We start from the raw sequence: 24,187 nt of genomic DNA, 5'->3' as shown, positions 1-24,187 counted from the left end.
CAACTTGCCGACGCAGCACCATTGGAAGCACCCAACCTCAGCGGACTCTGAGTCCATCGGAAAACTTCGAGCCTCCGACCAGCCCTTCGACACTGAGCACCATCCTCTGCCGAGCGCTTCGACCCCACCCCGGCCGCCAAGCAACAAGCAAAGCCGAGAACTCGGGGCCTTCCCCTCCGGAGATTTCAGACCACACAGTAGCAGCAGCGGCGAAACAGGCATTTCAGAAGTTTCACCAGATGTTCCTCCGTGCTCTCGCGTCCATCTCCATCAAGTCAGGATGGTGCACGGCACCCTACTTGACAGATAACAGACATCACCACCGGAGTGGCCGCTGTGAGCTGCGTTGCGCCGCCATCTTCTCCTCTCCTCTGGCAAACGTGAGAGGAAAAAGAAAAGTGACCAGTCAGGCCAACTCCAGAGTGAGTGAGAGAGAGAGACGGGGGAGTGAACTTTTGAATCATGTCCTTGCACAGCTAGAGCGGGAAGTATGACTCCTCAGCAGTTACTCCATCTCCTCATAGTCGGCCAGAGAGAAGGTGATAAAAAGGGGGAAGGTTTTTGGTGAGAAGGGCAATGACATCTCTATTGGGATGGGGGACTCATTCGGATGGACGTCCATCTGAGACAACACTGAGATACAACGGGGAAAGCGCCCGTTGTAGCTTCCTCACCACTAACGCAGCATAGCTTTGCTTCTCTGATCCACCCTTCCCAGTAACAGTATCTCTCTAGCCTGCATAGTTTGTCAAAGGTCTGAAGGGGTATTTACACTTCAGAAACTCCAAAGGCTATGGCTGATGGAAGCAAAAACACGCACATTATAGCGACGTTAGGGCACGGGCAGATTAGTATTTGTGAATCATTAATAATATGCACGCCGTTGCAGTTACCACTGTTTTTATAATCTCTCCCTTGTCTCTTTGATGCCTTCTCACTGTAAATCATTTCTCTGAATCTAGTCTAAAAGCACTCCAATATGCACGCGCCAGTGTACTCTTGCGGATTTAACAGAAATAAATAAATAAACCAAATGCGATCTCCCTCCTTGCATTGCCTGCTTTATTCCCTGGTCTGAGTGACAGTGATGGGGAGTCTAGGTAGGAAGATCTGCTGGTATAAACAGAATAATGTCTCAACAGGGCAGAGGCGGTTGATAGATGATGCATCCATTCTATTAGATTTCCGATTGGAACAATCATAGTTTTACATAATCTGGGCAATAAGTTCGCATAGAGGCTAGTGTATCATTTTTAAAATGTCAGCGATTGGTGTTCAATCCTATCGCTGTCTGTCAGGAGCTGGTACGTTCTCCCTGTGACCGCATGGGTTTCCTCCGTGTGTCCCTGTTTCCCCCCACAGTCCAAAGTCGTGCGGGCTAGTACGCTAATTGGTCACATGGGTGTGATTGGGCAGAAGGGCCTGTTACTGTACGGAATCTCTAAATAAAATTTTAAAATATATACAAAATAGTAGAATCATAGATTATTTGTCCCATTGTACCAAAGATACAGTCCATACTAATACCACCCACCAGAACTTGATCTATATCCCTGCCTGTTCTCCTCTTCAAATTCGCACCTAAGTACCTTTCAGAGTGACGTTTCTACTTCATCACCCTTTCAGGCACTGAGCTGTACACCCAATCTCCCTCTGAAAGTGTGCTTATCCTCTCACTATTTACTTTAAGCCCTCCTGGCTGTTGACCCTTTGGTGGAAGACCAGTTCTCATCTCTATGTGGAGCCACTGTGGTCTCTACCTCCATCGCCCTTCCAGGCAGCGAGTTCTGCAGCCCCACATCCCTCTGAAAATAAGTTCTGTCCTTCTCCTCCTCCAGCCCTCTTACCTGTGAAGGAAAACAGTCCTCGTTGTCTCTATGTGGACCCACTATAATTCTGCACTCTGTAATTAAATCTCACCCTCCGTCTCTTCTGTTCCGAAGAAAAACAACTGTTCTGATCTCATCTTTTCTAAAAGCTACAATTTTCCAGTCCTGGTAACGTTGTCATAATTCTCCTCTGCCCCCTCTCCAGCACAGTGGTATCTGTACTGTAATCTGGTGACCAGATCTGCACAGAACACTGCAGCTCTGGTCTAACTAGGGCAGTATACAGCTGCAGCATAACCTCCCTGTTCCTCTGTGCATCAGTAGCTCATTTTAATCATCTTCTTGTTCTCTCCTGCAACCTTTAAGGGTAGGTCTATGATCCCCTAGATTCTCCACATCACTAAGTGTCTTCGCCATTTAAGATACTTCCCCTGTCTTGTTCTACACCCCTAAGTGTATCCCCTCACATTCCTGAACTAGAGTCATAGAGTCAAAGAACACCACAGCACAGAAACAGGCCCTTCAGCCCATCTAATCTCTCCAAACTATTATCTTGCTTAATCCCATCGACCAGCACCCAGACCGTACCACCCCCCCATCCATGTATTTATGCTAATTTATCTTAAATCATGCCCTCTTCCACCACTTCCGTTCGGGGCTTGTATCACATACTCATCACCCTCTTAGTGAAGAAGTTTCCCCTTGTATTCCCCTTAAACATTTCACCATTAATACATCACCTCTAGTTCAAAGTGCAGGAGCACACTGGAGTTGACGATGCTGTCATCTACCTGCTGACCAGAGCTGACTCCCATTTGGGTAAGCAGGGTAGCACTGTGAGGATCATGATTTCTCAAGTGCCTTCAGTACCATGCAGTGCTCATTGCTGGGGTAGAAGCTCCGTTCAGTGCAGGCTGGCACTTCCATTGTATCCTGGATAATGGACTACCTGACTGGCAGACCGCAGTCTGTGTGGCTTCAGAGATGTGTGTCAGACGTGGCTATAAGCAGCACTGGGGCCCCACAGTTGGCTCCTTCCTGTTTACCCTGTATACCTCAGATTATAGATACAACAGAAATTCTCTGATGACTCAGCAACAGTTGGGTGTATAATGCTACCATGCTGCTTGGGAATGCCAGAGGAAACTGGAGCATCCAGAGGAAGGGGGAAGAACGTGCAAACTCCTTACAGACAGCAGCAGGAACTGAACCCCCGGTCTTAGTGCCGGTGTTGTAAAGCGCTACAATAACCGGTATGCTACTATCCAGACTGACCAAACGTCGACCGTTTATTCCCCTCCGTCGACTTACTGAGTTCCTTCAGCATTTTGTGTGTGTTGCTCTGGATTTCCAGCACCTGCAAAATCTCTTTAATTTTGGATTTGTGTAGATTGCTGTAAATGGTTGCTTGGCGGCGACTGTTCGACTCCACAGAAATCACTCCATAATAAATGTTCAGTTGCTTGAAAAGCATTAGTAGGGAAGTCTACTGCCATTTGGTACACAGAACTAGTCCACAAAGAGAGAGAGCCTGTGGCATGTCGAACTATTTGGTGAACGGTGGTTTCTGATGGTCTGTAGATCATGGTCTCTCTTTGGGAGGGGGTTTGCTGATGCTTGTATAGTGGGTGGTGTGATTGCTAATGCGTTCTGCTGGAATATAAGGGGGAGGGTTGATGCTTTGTTGCTGCTTGTGCGTGGGAGGCTTTGGGGTTCTTATGTTTTTTCTGTCATTTGTTCTTCTGTTTTGTGGATGTCTGTGAAGAGTAAGAATTTCAGGCTGTATACTGTACACAGTCTCTGATATTAATTAGAACCGTTGAACTATTTGTGTGATCGACTTGTTCAGAGCATAAGAAATTCTTAAATATTCAGATGAGAGCTTGGTTTTACTGTCTTAGACAGTGCAGAAGTCCCTCACTACCATACTGACGAGACGCATTGATCTAGTCTGCACTGCATGCTGACTCATGATATTACTCATGGTGTTACGACCACTCGCTACCAGCACCAACACTAACACAGAATATTTATGGACAGCACTACATCAGTTGTGACAGAGCGAATAATAGTTGAAGCGATCTGCAAAAGCTTTGATCGAGTCAAAGGTGCTGTAAGGTGAGACTAGAGGTGAGTCTCCATTGGTAGGTGAGTCTAGAACTAGGGGAACATAGCCTCGAGGTTCGGGGGAGTAGACTTAGGATGGAGATGAGGAGGAACTGATTTCCCCAGAGAGTGGTGAAGAGTGTTGCGTGCAAACAGCTACTTGGAGCCACAGGTGAGAGCCACGTGTCCAGCGGGGACCAAAAGTGAGTGAGCTGCCCTGGAATGGACACGACAAGCCCCATCACCAGAGATGCTATCACTCCCTGGACACCCCATACACCCCATAGCATGCCAGGCCAGGAGCCTGATGATTGTCGTGTTCAGGGAGACAGAGCCAAACACAAGACATAGGAGCAGAATTTTGCGGAACCCACAACCATCACTTCCACAGGCAGCTCGTTCCACACCCTCATTCATCGTCGTCGTGGCTATCCTCGAGGTCGAGGATGATGGTCTTCGTTCTGAAGAAGTGTCCCACAGAGCGAAGACGCCTGTGCGTGTATTTGTTTAACGTGTACTTGATGTTGCACTCCAAGAAGCACACGATACTTCACAAATCAACCAGCTGATTCCAATGGCATGGAAACCACGACGATTGGAGCTGATAGATTTGTTGCAGCCTTCATCCGCCTTCACAGCCGTTGAGTTCGAAGTAACTTCGTCCGCCTGTTCCACCGTTGAGGTCTTGGTTGGATTGTTCTTTGTCAGGGACCTCACCCTCAACCTTACCGCCATGGGTGACCCTACCAGGAGCATAGCACCAGACGGCATCGCTCTCGGGATCACAGGACCACACAAGCTTCTCCACCGCGACAAGGTGACAATCCACGGAGAAGGCACCCTCATTACACCCTGAGTGAAGACGTTCCCTCTCTTGTCCCTCCCTTAAATATTTCACCTTTCACCCTTAACCCATGACCTCTAGTCCTAGCCTTGCCCAGGGTGAGTGTGAAAATCCTGCTTGCACTTACCCTAATCCTTGCTGCTGGCTGTGCCTCTTCTGGCAATGGTATTCCCCTTGTTATTACAGCTTATTGTGATGTCCTGGTGCTGTGAGAGTTGTGATAGAAAACTGATTCTTTCTGTGTGTTTCAGTGCCCGGGAGATCTATAGGGGCCCTGTTGAACTTCACAGAGAATACTGTGACGATGATGAGAACTGCGGAAAGGATTACCCCTACTCATACTATGGCAAAGGCTGTGGCTACGGTTACTATGGATACCCCAGACCCTACTACTATGCCTCCTATGCTAAATACTGAGTGTGATTACGAAGAATCTCCCAACCCCTCACTCCCCTGTCAAAGCAGGTGCCGGTCAGAGCAATACAGTTACTGGAAAAATATCAAGTTAGTGTAATGCACCAGGCAAGGCAAAGCAGAGGAAACAGATAATTGATCTCAATGGCCGAGGACCAATCTCTTATCCCTCCCTCTTAGACAGAGAGGGTAAAGAAAATAAGCATTCAGCCCGGCTCAGGATAAGAGTTCAGTGCCTCCTGAACCACACGCTTGCACGGTTAGAGCTGAAGGTTTAATTCCCCCTTGTGGGCACGTGGCCAAGTGGTTAAGGCATTCGACTAGTGATCTGAAGGTTGCTAGTTCGATCCCCAGCCGAGGCAACATGTTGTGTCCTTGAGTAAGGCACTTAACCACACAGTGCTTTGTGGCGGCACCAGTGCCAAGCTGTATGGGTCCTAATGCCCTTCCCTTGGACAACATCGGTGTCGTGGAGAGGGGAGACTTGCAGCATGAGCAACTGCCGGTCTTCCATACAACCTTGCCCAGGCCTGCGCCCTGGAGAGTGAAGACTTTCCAGGCGCAGAGCTATGGTCTCGCAAGACTAACGGATGCCTTTACAGGGTAGGGAGAAGACACAAAAAAAGGGAAGGAGTTTTGTGATGAGAAAACTTTCACCTCTTTGGGCAATTGGGGACTCACCACAATCCCACTGATGCTTGGCCATGTTGAGATATAACAGGGGGAGCATTATTGACCTTTCGGTGTTTTCCCCCCTCCTTCACCATCCCCATTCCTGTTTCTCTCTCTCATCTTATCTCCTTACCTGCCCATCACTTCTGTCAGGTGCTCCTCCCCCTTTTCTTTCTTCTACCCTCTCCTATCAGATTCCCCCTCCTCCAGCCCTTCATCTCTTTCACCAATCAACTTTGCAGCTCTTTACTTCACCTCCTCCCCCTCTCCCGGTTTCACCTATCACCTGCCCCACTGTACTTCTTCCTCCCCTCCCCCCACCTTCCTACTCTGACTCCTCTCTTTCCTCTCCAGTCTTGATGAAGGGTCTCGGCCCGAAACGTCGACTGTTTACTCTTTCCCATAGATACTGCCTGGCCTGCTGAGTTCCTCCGGCATTTTGCGCCTTCCCCATAACTATCACGTTTCTGGTCAACTAATTCTAGCAACAGTATCTCTCTAACCCATGTATGTCTTCAGAAGACCGAAGGAATATCCAAACGTCAGCAACTCCAAGATCCATAACTGATGGAAGCAAAAACATATACATTACAATGATGCTGGAGCACAGCCAGATTAATATTTGATCGACTATTAATTATTTTCATATCAATGGAAACATTGAACCACTGATGAGGGTGTAAAGGAGGGGTTTCCAACCTAGGGGTCGTGGATCCCTTGATTAATGTTAGGGGTCCTCGGCATAAAAAAGTTGGGAACCACTGGTGTAAAGAGTGCTTGACGAGTGACCTCTCTCTCTCTCTCTCAATCTCACACACACACACACACACACACACACACACTCACACACACACACTCTCACACATTCACACACACACACACACACACACACACACACACACACTCACACACACTCACACACACACACACTCTCACACATTCACACACACTCACACACACACACATTCACACACACTCACACACACACACACTCTCACACATTCACACACACACACACACACACACTCACACACACTCACACACACACTCTCACACATTCACACACACTCACACACACACACACATTCACACACACTCACACATACTCACACACACACACATTCACACACACTCACACACATTCACACACACTCACACACACACACACACTCACACACACTCACACACTCACACTCACACACACACACACTCACACACACTCACACACACACTCTCACACATTCACACACACTCACACACACACACACACATTCACACACACTCACACATACTCACACACACACACATTCACACACACTCACACACATTCACACACACTCACACACACACACACACACTCACACTCTCACTCTCACAGTGTAGGTATCACATTCTCACACTCTCTCAAACACAGTGTAGGTTTCTCACTCTCTCTCTCTCTCTCATATTCTCACTCTCTCTCTCTCTCTCTCTCATATTCTCACTCTCTCTCTCATTCTCACTCTCTCTCTCTCTGTCTCACTCTCTCTCTCTCAGTCTCTCTCACTCTCACTCTCACACACACAGAGTGTAGGCATCTCTCTTGTCAAAGCCGGCAGTGGTCAGAGTGATATGGTTACTGGAAATATGAAAAGTTAACACTACTTACTGGGGGAGGCTAAGGCAAGGCATCTGGCCATTCTTCCTCTTTCATCTCACCACCCCCACCCCGACCCCCCCAGAAAGTGCTTTGGAAGTCGTGCTCTGATGCCCCACTTTTCAGCGCAGTCTCTGGCACGCATTTTCGGCCCTGCACGCCCAGTGATGTGCTTGGAAGCTGGATGCGACAAGTGTCCGTCAAAGGTGAAAAGAGTGAAGAAAGACCCTGCCTGGTTCAGGTGGGATTGTGGGTCTCCCTTCGTCTGTGTCTCTCTTGCTGCTCCTTCACCTTTGACCTTCAGTGCCCCACCTGACCCCACGGTTGCTAAGCCGCAGGTGGAACCACGCCCGGACGTCAAGACCCTGTGGAGTCTGCGGGACTACAAACACGAGTTGGGGAAAAGAGGGATTTTTAGTAGACATGAACTCAGGAGTAAGAACTAGCTGCCAGCTGTGAACCTTTCAATCACACGCTGTTAAAACCAGAGGTGGATTTGCCACTGGAGGGGGAGAGAAGCAGAAAGGAGTTTGGTCATCAGGATGTTTGGGAACATTTGGGAACAACCCCACGGAGGGAGGTCTATGCTGAGACATAATAGGGAATGTGCCCATTGTATTTCCCTCTCCACTACCAGTACAGCTACCTCTCTTCTGAATCACCATTCCCAGTAACTCTAGCCTGTGTAGTTTGTCAAAAATCTGCAGGAATATTTAATGTTTAAATATTCAACATTTGAAAGGCACAAATGGTGAAAACAAAAACGCATACTTTATAATGATGTTACAGCACAGACACTTTAATATTCGATTAACTATTAATGATATGCAGGTCTACAACATAATACTGCAGTTGCTAATGCTTTTAAATTCCTTGTCACTATGATTTCTCCGCACTGCAAATCGTCTCTGTGTATGTAGGGTGAAAACACTTCAGTACCACCGCATTCTTGCAAACATAACAGAAAAAAATAAATAAACAAATGCATTCTTCCTCATCGCATTGCCTGCTTTATCTTCCGGTCAGAATGGCTGCGATGATGAGTCTGGGTAGGAAGGGCCAATTATCTAAACAGACCTGCCTCTCAAAAGAACATAAGAAATAGGAGCAGGAGTCGGCAACCTGGCTCGTCGAACCTGCTCCATCATGCAATAAGATCATGGCTGATCTGACCATGGACTCATCTCCACCTACCTGCCTTTTCCCCATAACCCGTAATTTCCCCACTTTGCAAAAATCTATCCAACCTTGTCTTAAATATATTTACTGAGGTAGCCTCCACTACATCATTAGGCAGAGAATTTCACAGATTCACCACTCTCTGGGAAAAGCAGTTCCTCCTCATCTCCATCCTAAAGCTACTCCCCCGAATCTTGAGACTATGTCCCCTAGTTCTAGTCTCACCATCCAGTGGAAGCAACTTTCCTGCCTCTACCTTATCTATCCCTTTCAAAATTTTATACGTTTCTACCAGATCTCCTCTCATCCTTCTGAATTCCAGTGAGTACAAAGTGCAGTCTGGCAGTCCACTCTCAGCAGAGGAGAGGCAGCAGGGAGCTAAGGATAATGCTGTGTTTAGGTTTCTAAAGGGATTTGCTAATAATATAGAGTGGTGTGCTCAGAGATTGTTTTCCAAATAGATGGAGGCCATTTGGCCCATTGTAGGAAGTGAACTGCCCAGCCTTATCCCACCAGCACTTGGTCTGTCCCCCTGACAGCTCCCTGCCCACTTACCTGAATATCTTTTAACCAAGTTGACAGTCTCTACCTGTGTCACCGTTTCAGGCAGTGGGTTCTACAGCTCCGCATCTCTCTGAAAAGTAAGTGTCGTTCTCCTTCTCCTCCAGCCCTCTTACTTGCGAAGGAAAAATAGCCTTCATTGTCTCTACAAACACGAGGAAATCTGCAGACGCTGGAAATCCAAAGCAACGCACACAAAATGCTGGAGGAACTCAGCAGGCCAGGCAGCATCTACGGAAAAGAGTGAACAGGCCGAGAGCCTTCATCAGGTCCCGATGAGGTGTCTTGGCCCGAAATGTCAGCTGTTTTCTCTTTTCCACAGAATCTGCCCGGCCTGCGGGGTTCCCCCGGCATTTTGTGTGTGTGTTGCCTCATTGCCTCTATGTGGACCCACTATAACTTTGCACTCTGTAATTAAATCTCCCCTCGCTTTCTTCTGTTCCGAAGAAAAACAACCGTTCTGATCTCATCTTTTCTAACTGCCTCAGTTTTCCAGTCTTGGTAACATCACCATAATCCCCCTCTACCCGTCCTCCAGCACAATGGTATCTGTACTGTAATGTGGTGACAGGTCTGTACTGAGCACTGCAGCTGTGGACTAACTGGGGTTGTATACAGCAGCAGCATAACCTCACAGTTCCTCTTGTGCGTCAGTAGCTCATTTTAATCACCTTCCTGTCAAGCTCTGCTACCTATGATATGTGGGCAAACTCTGCGAGATCCCTTAGTTCTTCCACACCTCTTACTATCTATATTATTTGTCAGAATCAGGTTTAATACCACTGGCATATGCCGTGAAATTTGCTGTAATGTGGCAGCAGTACATTGCAATACATAATAGTAAAAGCTGTAAATTACAGCAAGAAGTACATATATATTTTTTAAAAAGTTAAGTTAATTAAGCAGTGCAAAAAGGGGAAAGAAAGCAAGGTTGTGTTCATGGGTTCAAAGTCCATTCTGAAATCAGATGGCAGAGGGGAAGAAGCTGTTCCTGAATTATTGAGTGTGTGTCTTCAGGCTCCTGTATCTCCTCCCTGATGGTAGCAATGAGAACAAGGCATGACCTGGGTGTTGAGAGTCTTTCATGATGGATGCTGCCTTTTTGGGGCGTTGCTCCTTGAAGACGTCCTGGACGTTGGGGAGTCTGGTGCCCGTGGTGAAGCTGAGTTTACAACTTTCTGCAGCTTATTCCGAACCGGTGCAGTGGCCCCCCCTGCTTACCAGACGGTGATGCCACCAGTTAGACTGCTCTCTGGGGTACACCTGTAGAAATTTGCAAGTATCTTTGGTGGAGTTGTGCGTTCCCTTGCCTTGTTGTACTTTCCCAGGTGCATCGCTTCACAGTTCTCTGGATTAAGTTCCATTGTCACTTTTTTCCCTCATTGACGAGACCATTTATTCTCTGTTGTAACTTAAAGCATCACGACTGATTTTGCACCACTTGCTCTACGCAATCGGCAGTCACCTCTGATCAGGGCCAACGTTTACGTGCCGGGCGGCACCTAATTAATTATCGCTCTGTCCGCCAGAGAAAGCAGGATCTCCCAGTGGCCACACATTTTAATTCCACATCCCATTCCCATTCTGACATGTCTATCCACGGCCTCCTCTACTGTAAAGATGAAGCCACACTCAGGTTGGAGGAACAACACCTTATATTCCGTCTGGGTAGCCTCCAACCTGATGGCATGAACATCGACTTCTCTAACTTCCGCTAAGGCCCCACCTCCCCCTCGTACCCCATCTGTTACTCATTTTTATGCACACATTCTTTCTCTCACTCTCCTTTTTCTCCCTCTGTCCCTCTGAATATACCTCTCGCCCATCCTCTGGGTCACCCCCGCCTCCTTGTCTTTCTTCCCGGACCTCCTGTCCCATGATCCTCTCGTATCCCCTTTTGCCTATCGCCTGTCCAGCTCTTGGCTCTATCCCTCCCCCTCCTGCCTTCTCCTATCATTTTGCATCTCCCCCTCCCCCTCCAGCTTTCAAATCCCTTACTCACTCTTCCTTCAGTTAGTCCTGACGAAGGGTCTCGGCCTGAAACGTCGACTGCGCCTCTTCCTATAGATGCTGCTTGGCCTGCTGCGTTCACCAGCAACTTTGATGTATGTTGCTTGAATTTCCAGCATCTGCAGAATTCCTGTTGTTTGCACCTAATTAATTAGCTTGTTTATTTTGGCTTTTTTCTTAAAGATGGGCTGGTTGCGTCCCGGCTACCACTACACCCCTGCATGCTTCGCGGCCCGGTATCTGTCCGCGGCCCGGAGGTTGGGGACCACTGGACTATAAGATGCAAGCTTAGCTTCACTGCCTCGGACAGTGGAGTTGCCCCTCATTACCACACTCACGAGTCAGTCTGGACCTAGTCTGCAGTGAACCCACCATAAACTGACTCATGTTGCTACTGAATGTCTGTGCTGACCACCCATCACAACCGCCAACAGTAACGCAGAATACTGATTGACAACACTACATAAAATGGAGAAAATGTCTCATCAGTCTACTGTGCCTCACACAAAACTAATTTAGAGATAATGTTAAAAAAATATTAACAACAGCAGCAACATCTCTTGATAAAAGCCGGGAAATTTCTCCAGAAAATGCAGGAGACTTACTTAAAAACATAGAAACATGGAAAATCTACAGCACAATACAGGCCCTTTGGCCCACAATGCTGTGTCGAATATGTACTTACTTTAGAAATTTCCTAGGGTCACCCATTGCCCTCTATTTTCCTAAGCTCCATGTACTTTTGTTTAAATTTTTATTTGGAGATACCATCTGGTAACAAAACGTGTCTGCATTGGAGAGAGTCCAGAGGAGGTTCACAAGAATGATCCTGGAAATGAAAGGGTTAACATGTGAGGAGCATTTGATGGCTTTGAGCCTGTACTCACTGGAATTTAGAAAAATGAGGGGGGTGTTTCATTGAAGGCTATTTAATATTGAAAGGTCTCGACGGAGTGGATGTGGAGAGGATGTTTCCTATGGTGGGGAGGTCGAGGACCAGAGGACACAGCCTCAGAGTACATCCCTCCAGGACGGAGACGTGAATGAATTTCTTTAGCCATAGGGTAGTTAGTCTGTGGAATTCATTGCCACAGATATCTGCAAAGGCCAAGTTATTGGATATACTTAAACCAGTAGTTGATAGGGTTTTGATTAGTAAGGGCATTAAAGGTTACAGGGAGAAGGCAGGAGAATGGGGTTGAGAGGAATAATAAATCAGCCAAGATGGAATGTGGAGCAGACTCGACGGGCTGAATGGCCTATTTCTGTTCCTATGTTTTATGGTCTAAAAGGCTCTTCCGATTCAATGACACCCATGTGACCAATTAATCTACGGACTCGTATGTCTTTGGTACAGTATGTGGGAGGATAACCCAGAGGAAACCCATGGGAACACAGGGAGAACATACAAACTCCTTCCAGACGATGATAGGAATTAAACCTGGTTCGCTGGCGCTGTAATAGCTAAGCTCCACGCTACCATACTGCTCATGCATATTATGTACTATATGCTATGCTACGGTATATATTATGTATTATAACACATTACATATAAATTATCTACATAAGATCAGTTGCAGTAGGGTGGTCACCAAACTTGATTGACAGTAGAAATACTCAATCGCTTATCTCTTTGCAGGTTATAGAATTATCATCCTAAATAGTTAAAATTTACAGACTCCAATTAGATGTCCTCTTCTACAAACCTCCTCTGACTCCTGTGAGCATAAGTGAGTCTTCAGGCCAGCTTTGATAACCTTGTCTGCGCTAGTTTACTGGTGGACGATTGAAGGTTTAATTAGCTCAGTAGGAGTAGCCATGCAAGTACACAGGCTGATTAAGAAAGTGGATGGCATGCTTGCCTTTATTGGTCGGGGCGTTGAGTATAAGAGTCACTAAGTCACATTTCATTTACTGTACATCAAACTTTGGTTAGGCTGCACTTGGAGTATTGTGTGTGTTGTAAAGCAAACCAAGTCACCAATGAGAGTCTGAAGCTTATGGATGCACAAGTGGTTTATTCAACAAAAACATCATATAACAATTACAGCATGGAAACAGGCCATCTTGGCCCTTCTACAATCATACTGAGACCCTTTAAGAGGAAGAGAACTGTTCAACCCAACATCACATTACATTATATATGCTAGAGCTCAAAGGACAATTCTCTATTTACAATGTATCTACAATGCTTCCTTTGAATCACATATAATTTTCGCACCCATGCTCCAGACACCCAAAATAAATGTTAATCAGCATTGTCTGGTTTTCCATTCCCTGCTGATGGTAGGAAACTTTGTCACATGGTGTGAGCAGAATTATCTGCAGCTTAATATGAAAAAGACTAAGGAGCTGGTGGTAGACCTGAGGAGGGCTAAGGCACCGGTGACCCCTGTTTCCATCCAGGGGGTCAGTGTGGACATGGTGGAGGATTACAGATACCTGGGGATAAGAATTGACAATAAACTGGACTGGTCAAAGAACACTGAGGCTGTCTACAAGAAGGGACAGAGCCTGAGGAGACTGAGGTCCTTTAACAACTGCCGGACGAAGCTGAGGATGTTCTATGAGTCTGTGGTGGCCAGTGCGATCATGTTTGCTGTTGTGTGCTGGGGCAGCAGGCTGAGGGTAGCAGACACCATCAGAATCAACAAACTCATTCGTAAGGCCAGTGATGTTGTGGGGATGGAACTGGACTCTCTGACGGTGGTGTCTGAAAAGAGGATGTTGTCCAAGTTGCATGCCATCTTGGACAATGTCTCCCATCCACTACATAATGTACTGGGTGGGCACAGGAGTACATTCAGCCAGAGACTCATTCCACCGAGATGCAACACAGAGCGTCATAGGAAGTCATTCCTGCCTGTGGCCATCAAACTTTACAACTCCTCCCTTGGAGGGTCAGACACCCTGAGCCAATAGGCTGGTCCTGGACTTATTTCCTGGCATAATTTACATATTATTATTTAATTATTTATGGTTTTATTACTATTTAATTACTTATGGTGCAACTGTAACGACAACCAATTTCCCTCGGGATCAATAAAGTATGACTATGACTATGACTATGTGTACAGCTCTGGGAACCTATCGTCCAGATCTACATTTTAAATTTAATCCACGTTCAGGTCTAAAGATTGGCTGTGGAAGTTAATATTTTGCGGCACACCCTACGTGCAGCATATGCCCTAACAGTGTGCAGTTCTACTTCTTCTTCACCTTAAGCCCATCAGTCCTGTGGGAACATGGGCTGCCAACTGCAGCCTGTCGGAGTTGTCTGTCCCGGGCCTGTCTTTCATGCTGTCCCCAGGTGTAACCCATCCATGAAGGTCCTTCTTCTCCCAGGGACGAGCTCCTTGGAGCTTCTCTTGGCATTTCTCTAGCTCTGAGCCTTTACATTTATATCTGGCCTTATTTATTATTATTTCTTTCTTTTTGTATTTGCATAGCTTGCTGTTTTTTGCGTACTGGTTGGTGTGGGCTTTCATTGATTTTATTATGATTATTGGATTGAGTATGCCCGCAAGAAAATGAGCTCAGGTACCTTGATAATAAATTTACTTTGAACTTTGAAAACTTCAAAGCTTTTTCACCCACCGTAAATGAGCAACAGGTAATGAATCTAACGGCTGGTGCTGGAAACAGTCGGTGAGCACAATTCACACAGGGTCTATCTTCCTTTAGTTGATGGCTAGGCACTTCCAGACACCAAATATTTGATGCAATTTGTTGTCGCTACGCCCCCACTCCCGGGGACTTTTCTCTCCCACCATCCTCCCAGGTGTGACCGTGTATCCAAAGGCACATTTGATTGACTCAGTCGCAAAGCAAACAGCAACAGGCCGGCTGTGACTGCCAGTGTATACAGGGCTGTGCAAATCAAACTGGGTTCATACAGCACCGCAAAACCTTCCAGCCCAGGCACCATTATGCCAGACAGGAACATGGGGAATGTGTACTGCATGGTCCACAACCTCAATTCAACAAATGTTTACACTTACCTTCAATATTTTTTTCCTGAAGCAACCTTGATGTTTACCGGTGGAAGAAAGCTGTGGGGTGTAGGAGTATTTGTGTCCGCATCTCTGCCAGAGCCCAAACTGGGCCGAAGATCAAGTTTCACAAAAAGGACCGACATGGAGATAGCGTGTTTTATTCCCCCTTAAGACATCCCAGAGTGCTTTGGGGTCAATGAAGGGCAGGTATGCAGTGAACACAGCAGGAAGCCCTGTTGCTATAATTAGCCTCAAAATACTCTGCGGATGCTGGGGTGGAAGCAACACTCACAACACGCTGGAGGAACTCAGCAGGTCGGGCAGCATCCGTGGAAACGATCAGTTAACGTTTCGGGCCGGGTTCGTTGGTTCTGATGAAGGGTTCCGGCCCAAATCGTTGACTGATCGTTTCCACGGATGCTGCCCGACCTGCTGAGTTCCTCAAGCGTGTTGTGAGAGTTGCTATAAATAGCCAGTCGTCTATATTTCTCAGAGTACTGGAGGCCATAGAAACGGTCACCAGGGAAACAGATCACTTGGCCACTGAGTCCATCCCAACCTTCACCCATAAACGCCAATCCTACACTAATCCCACCTTTTATACTTACCACATTCACATCAATTCCCCCGCTCCCCCTCCCCAGTTGTAAGGAGAACATTTTAGAAAGGGTATATTTGATTCCTCCTTTGTAAGTGCAAAGTGTGTAACACAAAAAGGTGACAGCTTGGAAAGTGGCAATATCTTGACGTGCTTGGGCTTTTGATGCATGGTCTTGACATTAGAGACTGATGAAAAATTCCTTCTTGCAGACCTACTGTCTCTATTTTTACGGTACATGCCTTGGCTCAGGATCACAGGAGATAGGGGGTGCAGAGTGGTACTATGACTGAATTTAAAAATACTGGAGTAGGTATTGTGTTAGGTTCTGAAAGGTATAAAAGTGAGCTTCTGGGCTGGGTTGCAACTGGTGCTAAGAGAGAGAGAGAGTCACTGAGACTCTGCCAGACATAATCAATGAATCAGTTCCAACATGTCAGTCCATGGTTTCCTCTTGTGCCAAGGAGAGTGGCAGAGCAACACCTTTCTCCCACGGTCCACTCTCCTCTCCTATCAGATTCCTTCCTCTCCAGTCCTTCACCTTTCCCACCCAATTTGGCTTCACCTATCATCTACAAGAGAAAACCTGCAGATGTTGGAAATGTTGTCCTCCCGTATATCAGTGAGACCCAATGTAGATTCGTAGACTTAATCAGAGATCTCCCAGTGGCCACCCATTTCAATTCGACTTCCCATTCCCATTCCAAATGTAAGTCCATGGACTCCTCTACTGCTGCAATAAGGAGCAACACCTTATATTCCGTCTGAGTATAAACATCGATTTCTCGAACTTTCTGTAATTGTCCCCCACTTCTCCTTCACCATTCCCCATTCCCATTTCCCTCTCTCACCTTGCTTCCTTATCTACCCATCACCTCTCTCTGGTGCTCCTCCCCTTCCCCTTCTTCCATGGCCTCTGACCCTTCCTATCAGATTCCCTCTTCTCCAGCCCTTTATCTCTTTCACCAATCGACTTCCTAGTTCCTTACTTCATTCCTCCCCACTCCTGGTTTCAACTATCTCCTACTACCTTGTACGTCTTCCTCTCCTCTCCCACCTTCTTACTGTGACCTCTAATCTTGTTTTTTCCAGTCCCAAAGAAGGGTGTCGGCCCAAAACAACGACTGTTTATTCATTCCCATAGATGCTGCCCGACCTGTTGTGTTCCTCCAGCACTTTGTGTGTGCTGCTCTGGATTTCCAGCCTCTGCAGACTTTCTCGTGTTTATGAATCAGTCCACTGATTAGTTGATAAGCATTATTTTGTTCTTTCCATATTGTATTAGGTATTCTTCTTCCTTCCTGTATTTTTGTAACTCCAATTAAGTGATTTCCTGTAACCTTTAACATGTGTAAAGTGTCTCCTTTGCGGATATCCCCCACTGCTGAATCAAGAAAGAGCAGGAAACAAAATCTCAACTTTGTTAGGAAAAGTTTCTTCCTCTCTGCCATCAGATTTCTGAATGGCAATGAACCCATGAACACTCCCGCACTACTTTACTGTCTTTTTGCGCTATTTATTTATTTGTTACATATTTTAATTGTTGTTTATAATAATCTTAATGTATTGCACTGTTCTGCTACCACAAAGCAACGGATTTCATGACTTATGTTGTCATGATTCAAAGGATTCAGAAACATTTATTATCAAAGTATGTATAAATTGTACAACCTTGAGACTTGGCTGCTAACAGGCAGCCACAAAGCAATAAACCTGAAAGAACCCAGTTTAAAAAAGGAAAGACCAACACCCAATGCGCAGAGAAAGGGGCAAAAAAAAACACAAATCATGCAAACAACAGAAGCGAGTTTTTGATCCAGATTGAGTCCATTGATCCTAATCCTCGGAGCAGCTGGAGAAGGCCCAAAGCTTCAAGGTGTTTAGCATAATTTAATTCAGAAAAGGTGTTATTAATAATGTTTTTTAGTCAAATTCCTTGTATTTTGAACTACCAGTAAACTGTCGCCTGATTTCTGTAGCACCATCTTAAACCGGAAAAATTCAACATCATAAAGAGCTGCTGTAATCTGGTGCAGAGCCACTGGAGGAGCTCAAAGAGCTGATCAGTATTTGGTGGAGCAAAGTGATCATCAGTATTCTTGAGGATATATTACAGTAGGGGAACGGAGTGGATTGGATTGCATTGACTCAAAGGGCTGAGTGGCACAGTATTGCAGCTAATAGTGTTTGTACTATACCCTTCAATAATTAATTTATGCAGTTTACTCAGTCTATCTGTGCATAATTCATTTGTGGATTTAATTCTTATTTTCCTAACTTATTGTGTGTTATATGTGTGCTGTGTGTACTAGTATGCTTTACACCCTGACCTGGAGAAATGTTGTCTCATTTGGCAGTATACGTCTGTATAGTTAAATGACCACAAATTTCACTTGACTTACGTCAGTGATAAACACCCCCTGATTCCGATTAACATAGAAACATAGAAACATAGAAAATAGGTGCAGGAGTAGGCCATTCAGCCCTTCGAGCCTACACCGCCATTCAGTATGATCATGGCTGATCATCCAACTCAGAACCCTGTACCAGCCTTCCTTCCATACCCCCTGATCCCTTTAGCCACAAGGGCCATATCTAACTCCCTCTTAAATATAGCCAATGAACTGGCCTCAACTGTTTCCTGTGGCAGAGAATTCCACAGATTCACCACCCTCTGTGTGAAGAAGTTTTTCCTAATCTCGGTCCTAAAAGGCTTCCCCTTTATCCTCAAACTGTGACCCCTCGTTCTGGACTTCCCCAACATCGGGAACAATCTTCCTGCATCTAGCCTGTCCAATCCCTTTAGGGTTTTATACGTTTCAATCAGATCCCCCCTCAATCTTCTAAATTTCAATGAGTATAAGCCTAGTTCATCCAGTCTTTCATCATATGAAAGTCCTGCCATCCCAGGAATCAATCTGGTGAACCTTCTTTGTACTCCCTCTATGGCAAGGATGGCTTTCCTCAGATTAGGACACCAAAACTGCACACAAATCTCCAGGTGTGGTCTCACCAAGGCCTTGTACAACTGCAGTAGTATCTCCCTGCTCCTGTACTCGAATCCTCTCGCTATAAATGCCAGCATACCATTCGCCTTTTTCACCGCCTGCTGTACCTGCATGCCCACTTTCAATGACTGGTGTATAATGACACCCAGGTCTCGTTGCACCTCCCCTTTTCCTAATCGGCCACCATTCAGATAATAATCTGTTTTCCTGTTTTTGCCACCAAAGTGGATAACTTCACACTTATCCACATTAAATTGCATCTGCCATGAATTTGCCCACTCACCTAACCTATCCAAGTCACCCTGCATCCTCTTAGCATCCTCCTCACAGCTAACACTGCCGCCCAGCTTCGTGTCATCCGCAAACTTGGAGATGCTGCATTTAATTCCCTCATCTAAGTCATTAATATATATTGTAAACAACTGGGGTCCCAGCACTGAGCCTTGCGGTACCCCACTAGTCACCGCCTGCCATTCTGAAAAGGTCCCGTTTATTCCCACTCTTTGCTTCCTGTCTGCCAACCAATTCTCTATCCACATCAATACCATACCCCCAATATGCTTTAAGTTTGCACACTAATCTCCTGTGTGGGACCTTGTCAAAAGCCTTTTGAAAATCCAAATATACCACATCCACTGGTTCTGATTCCAAAAATATTTTTTGTTACGCTTGTTTCTCCAACTCCCCTATAATTTACGGCGAGCAATTAACCTTCCAAACCACACGTATCTGGGATGTGGGAGGAAACTGGAGCACCTGGGGGAGACCCGCATGGTCACCGGGAGAACGTGCAAACTCCGCACAGACAGGTCCCGAGGTTAGGATTGAACCCCGGGTCCCAGGTGTTGTGAGGCAATAGCTCTTTTAGCCGCCTCACCGTACCATTCAACCCCTCGTGTCTACGCATTCCCATCAATCCTGTTCCTCCACTGTAACATGTTCTCTCTCACCCAGGATCCTGACGATGTCTTTGCCTCCACCAGATGCTGCTCGGCCTTTCGTGCTCTTTCAGTGCCTTGCACCAGATTACAGCAGCCCTCGAAGGTGCAGCAATGACAGTGTGGGTTCTCCCTCAGTACAGTACCAAAGAACAGCACTACAACCTTCAGATCCCAGAGAGACACTGATTACCAAGAAGCAAGTCAGATCAGTATTGGGATCTTCATAATGCACACTGCAACCAATCAGGCACCAACATTCACAACTTAGAGCGGCTTAATTAATTTCAACGGGGAGCACTGGGTACCTTCAGGAACACGCAGAGTGTCAGTTTGGTGGAGATCGACGCCTGCTCGGTTATGGAGTAAGTCATTCAAATTTCAGCTTTCGTACTAAGATTAGAAGACTGACGTTTTTGTTTTAGCCATGTTCTGATTTTATTTTGGAACAGGATCTTGCTGGTGGATGGAGCCACAGTATGGTGGAGTGCAAACGATTATTTTAAGTTGCAATGACCAAAAGCACAGTTTTAAACGAGGGCATAAGCCGAAAGGATGTGGAGTTCTTATATTACGTGTATTGTTCCTCTGTGCATGATGTAATGTAAACGATTTTGAACGAGCATTGAAATAATATCCCAAGATACATCTTGTGCAATCTTCTAACTCAGATATCTTTTTTTGCTATGGAAAATCAGATGAAAAGGATTGGATTTTATCCTTTCAATCCCTCACATCACGGATACAGTTCTCCCCACCACCGAGGACATCAGTTGTCTCAGGAAGGTGACATTTACCAATAAGGGCCCTCACTGTCTGGGCCCTCCCCTCCTCTCTTTGCCTCCATCAGTCAGGAGGTACGGGAGCCTGAAGACCCACACCTCAAAGTTCAATAATAGTTTCTTCCCCATTGCTGTCAGGCTCTCAAGCTGACATGGAAAGCCCTGAGGTAGCATAGTGATTAGTGTAACGCTAATACAGCTCCGGCGGGCACTGATTGGAGTCCAATTCCTACCGTTGCCTGTTCTTCCCGTGACTGTGTGTGTTTCCTCTGGGTGCTCTGGTTTCTTCCCACAGTCCAAACACCTACGGGTAAGGGCTAGTAAGTAGTGGGCATGCCATGTTGGACTTGGAAGTGCAGCAGCATTTGCGGGCTGCCCAGCACAATCCTCACTGATTGGATTTGATGCAAATGACACATTTCACTGTATGTTTTGATGTAGATGTAACAAATAAAAGCTAATCTCTTTAATTATACCTCAGACTATATTTCACTCAGCTTGTGCTAATGACATACTATTTTTATTGTGTTGTGTAAGTTATGTATAATTTATGTTAATTCAAGTTTATGGAATTTATGATTGTACTGTGCTTCTGCTGCAAGAAGCAAACTTATGGAACTTATACCCCAGGTATGTCTGACCAGGGCAATAAAATTGTTCTCGGCTCACTCTAACTGCATTGTGGCCATCCCCAACCTCATCTCTAAAGCTTGGCTTCCGTTCTGAGCCTGGTTCTGGTCCCAGTATGAGGACAGTTTCAGGAAGAAGGGTTAACAGGGAAACCACAGGCTGGATAAGATGGCGGACAGTAAGTGGACAGGAAGCAGATCCAAATGATAACCCCAATTTTCGAACCGTTCTTCTCGACCTCCCTCACTCTCCCTCAGTAAGCAGGGGAGACCACAGGACCTGACCGTGCTAACGCTATGATTTCAACTGGACTTGCGCACTTTGCTAGATGCACAGTGGGGAGTTTCCTGACTGGTTGCATCATGACCTGGTGTCACAGCAATGCCCGAGATTGAAAAATCCCACAAAAAGTGATGGTTACACTCCCTCCCCCACCACTGAGCACATCTGTGAGGAGTACTGTCACAAGCAGCCTCCATCATCAACAATCCCCAACATCGAGGTTCTCTTCTCACTGCTGCCATCGGGAAGGAGATACAGGGGACCCAGGTCCCATGCCACCAGGTTCAGGAACAGTTATTACTCTCCAACCATCAGGCTCCTGAACCAGCGTGGATAACTTCACTCAACTCAACACTAAACTAATTGAGCGGCCTAGGGACTCACTTTCAAGGTCTCTACAACTCATGTCCTCAGTATTATCTATTTATTATTGAGTTTTTTTGCATTTTTGCTAAGGAGGGAGGAGAAGATGGTGGCGCAATGCAGTGCACGCGGCCTCTCCAGTGAAATGATATCGTATTTGTTAAATAGGGGGCCGTGCACAATCCTGATTTGATGGAGATGGATGTGAGAAGCACAGAGGAACATCTGGAGTAACTTCTGAAATGCCTGGTTCGCTGCCGCTGCTGCTGTGCGATCGAGAATCTCCGGAGGGAAGGCCCCAAATCCTCGGCTTCGCCTGTTGCTGGCGGCCGGGAATGGGGTTGAAGCACTCGGCAGAGATGGTGCTCGGTGCTCGGTGTCGGAGAGCTGGTCGGAGGCTCGAAGTTTTCAGACGGACTGAGAGTTGGACTGTGGTCGGGTGCTTCCAGGATGCTGCATCGGCAAGTTTGCGGTGCTGGAAGCTCATGGCAGGGAGAGTTTCTTCCTTCTACCGTCTGCGTGAGATGATGGGACTTTCGAGAGATTTTGAGACTTTTTTTTACCGTGCCCATGGTCTGTTCTTCATCAAATTACGGTATTGCTTTGCACTGTTGTAACTATCTGTTATAATTATGTGGTTTTTGTCAGTTTTTCAGTCTTGGTCTGTCTTGTATTTCTGTGATATCACACTGGAGGAACATTGTATCATTTCTTAATGCATGCATTAATAAATGACAATAAAAGAGGACTGCGTGTCCTCATAATCTAATCTAATCTAATTTGAACAGATGCCTTCATTTGACTGTCTGTACCAGTGGTGCACTGGTGTCCGCACTGGACTTCAGAGCGAGAAGTCCCGGGTTCTGATCTGGCCGGCATCTCGCACGTTTTCCATCTGTGCTGGTTGAGGTCGAGCTAGCAAGTCTGCCTGGTAGAGCAGACAAACGCTAAAGAAACAGCAAGTTTGCCGTCCCGATGCGCCCAAACAAGGTGCAGGGACGAGCTTTACCTTTACCTACCCACTTTTGGACATTGGTTATCTGTCAGTCTGTGTGTGGTTTTTCGTTGATTCTATGGTATTTCATAGAAACATAGAAAATAGGTGCAGGAGTAGGCCATTCGGCCCTTTGAGCCTGCACCGCCATTTATTATGATCATGGCTGATCATCCAACTCAGAACCCCACCCCAGCCTTCCCTCCATACCCCCTGACCCCCGTAGCCACAAGGGCCATATCTAACTCCCTCTTAAATATAGCCAATGAACTGGCCTCAACTGTTTCCTGTGGCAGAGAATTCCACAGATTCACCAATCTCTGTGTGAAGAAGTTTTTCCTAATCTCGGTCCTAAAAGGCTTCCCCTCTATCCTCAAACTGTGGCCCCTCGTTCTGGACTTCCCCAACATCGGGAACAATCTTCCTGCATCTAGCCTGTCCAATCCCTTTAGGATCTTATACGTTTCAATCAGATCCCCCCTCAATCTTCTAAATTCCAACGAGTACAAGCCCAGTTCATCCAGTCTTTCTTCATATGAAAGTTCTGCCATCCCAGGAATCAATCTGGTGAACCTTCTTTGTACTCCCTCTATGGCAAGGATTTCTTTGTTCTATTGTGAATACCTGCAAGAAAATGAATCTTATATATGCTAAATCTTATATAGTACTTCAGCAATAAATTTACCTTGAACTTTGAATATTCCTGCCAGCAAGCAAGCAACAATTCCCCTTGATAGAGTGTCCTGTGTGGTTGGTGCCAGAATGTATGGTGACACTTTCAGGTTGTTCCCAACTTATCCACATAACAAAGTGTGGAGATAAAGTTGTAAACCTTCAGTCAAGAGCCTGCGCCCTCCCATCGACCTATGTCAGATGAGGACTCAGATCAGATTCACTTGTTTATTTATCACTTATCCATCGAACATGGGTGGCAGGGTGGTGTACGTCTCTACCAAAGGAGGTGTAAGGCGCTCTTTCCCTCTGCTAGCCTTGGGCAAAATGTAGCACCTGCTTATCCCCACGATCAGGGTCACGTGAAGCCATGGTAACAGGTGGTGGATGGTCGTATGAGCAGCTGGTGCATATCACAAGTCCTGGCTACGTGACCACTGACGCCAGGCAGACATTCTCTGAAAAGCATGGACAATGGCTGGACTCACCTGTCTTGTAAAGACACTTCCCAGAAGAAGGCAATGGTAAAGCACTTCTGTAGAAGAATTTGCCAAGAATAGTCATGGAAAGACCATGATCGCTCACGTCATCCAACACGGCACATAATGGACGAACAGATATATGGAAACATACAATGACATGTGCTGTTTGCCTTCACAACCAACAGAACCTAA

At 46.2% G+C, this 24,187-nt stretch overlaps 1 protein-coding gene across 1 annotated transcript in view; it reads left to right on the top strand.

Annotated features, from left to right (window-relative positions):
- The window catches only part of LOC134353522 (endoplasmic reticulum resident protein 27), a 92,420-nt gene extending 71,895 nt beyond the window's left edge, over positions 1-20,525 (top strand). Inside the window, exon 11 of the mRNA XM_063061521.1 lies at positions 19,836-20,525. The gene's annotated coding sequence lies outside the window, so the exon portion shown is untranslated. The remainder of the gene's footprint in view (positions 1-19,835) is intronic.
- Positions 20,526-24,187: the final 3,662 nt, after the last annotated feature.

The sequence above is a fragment of the Mobula hypostoma genome, chromosome 11 (assembly GCF_963921235.1).
Source record: "Mobula hypostoma chromosome 11, sMobHyp1.1, whole genome shotgun sequence".
NCBI lineage: Eukaryota > Metazoa > Chordata > Chondrichthyes > Myliobatiformes > Myliobatidae > Mobula > Mobula hypostoma.
This window is presented reverse-complemented; position numbering and strand designations above follow the sequence as displayed.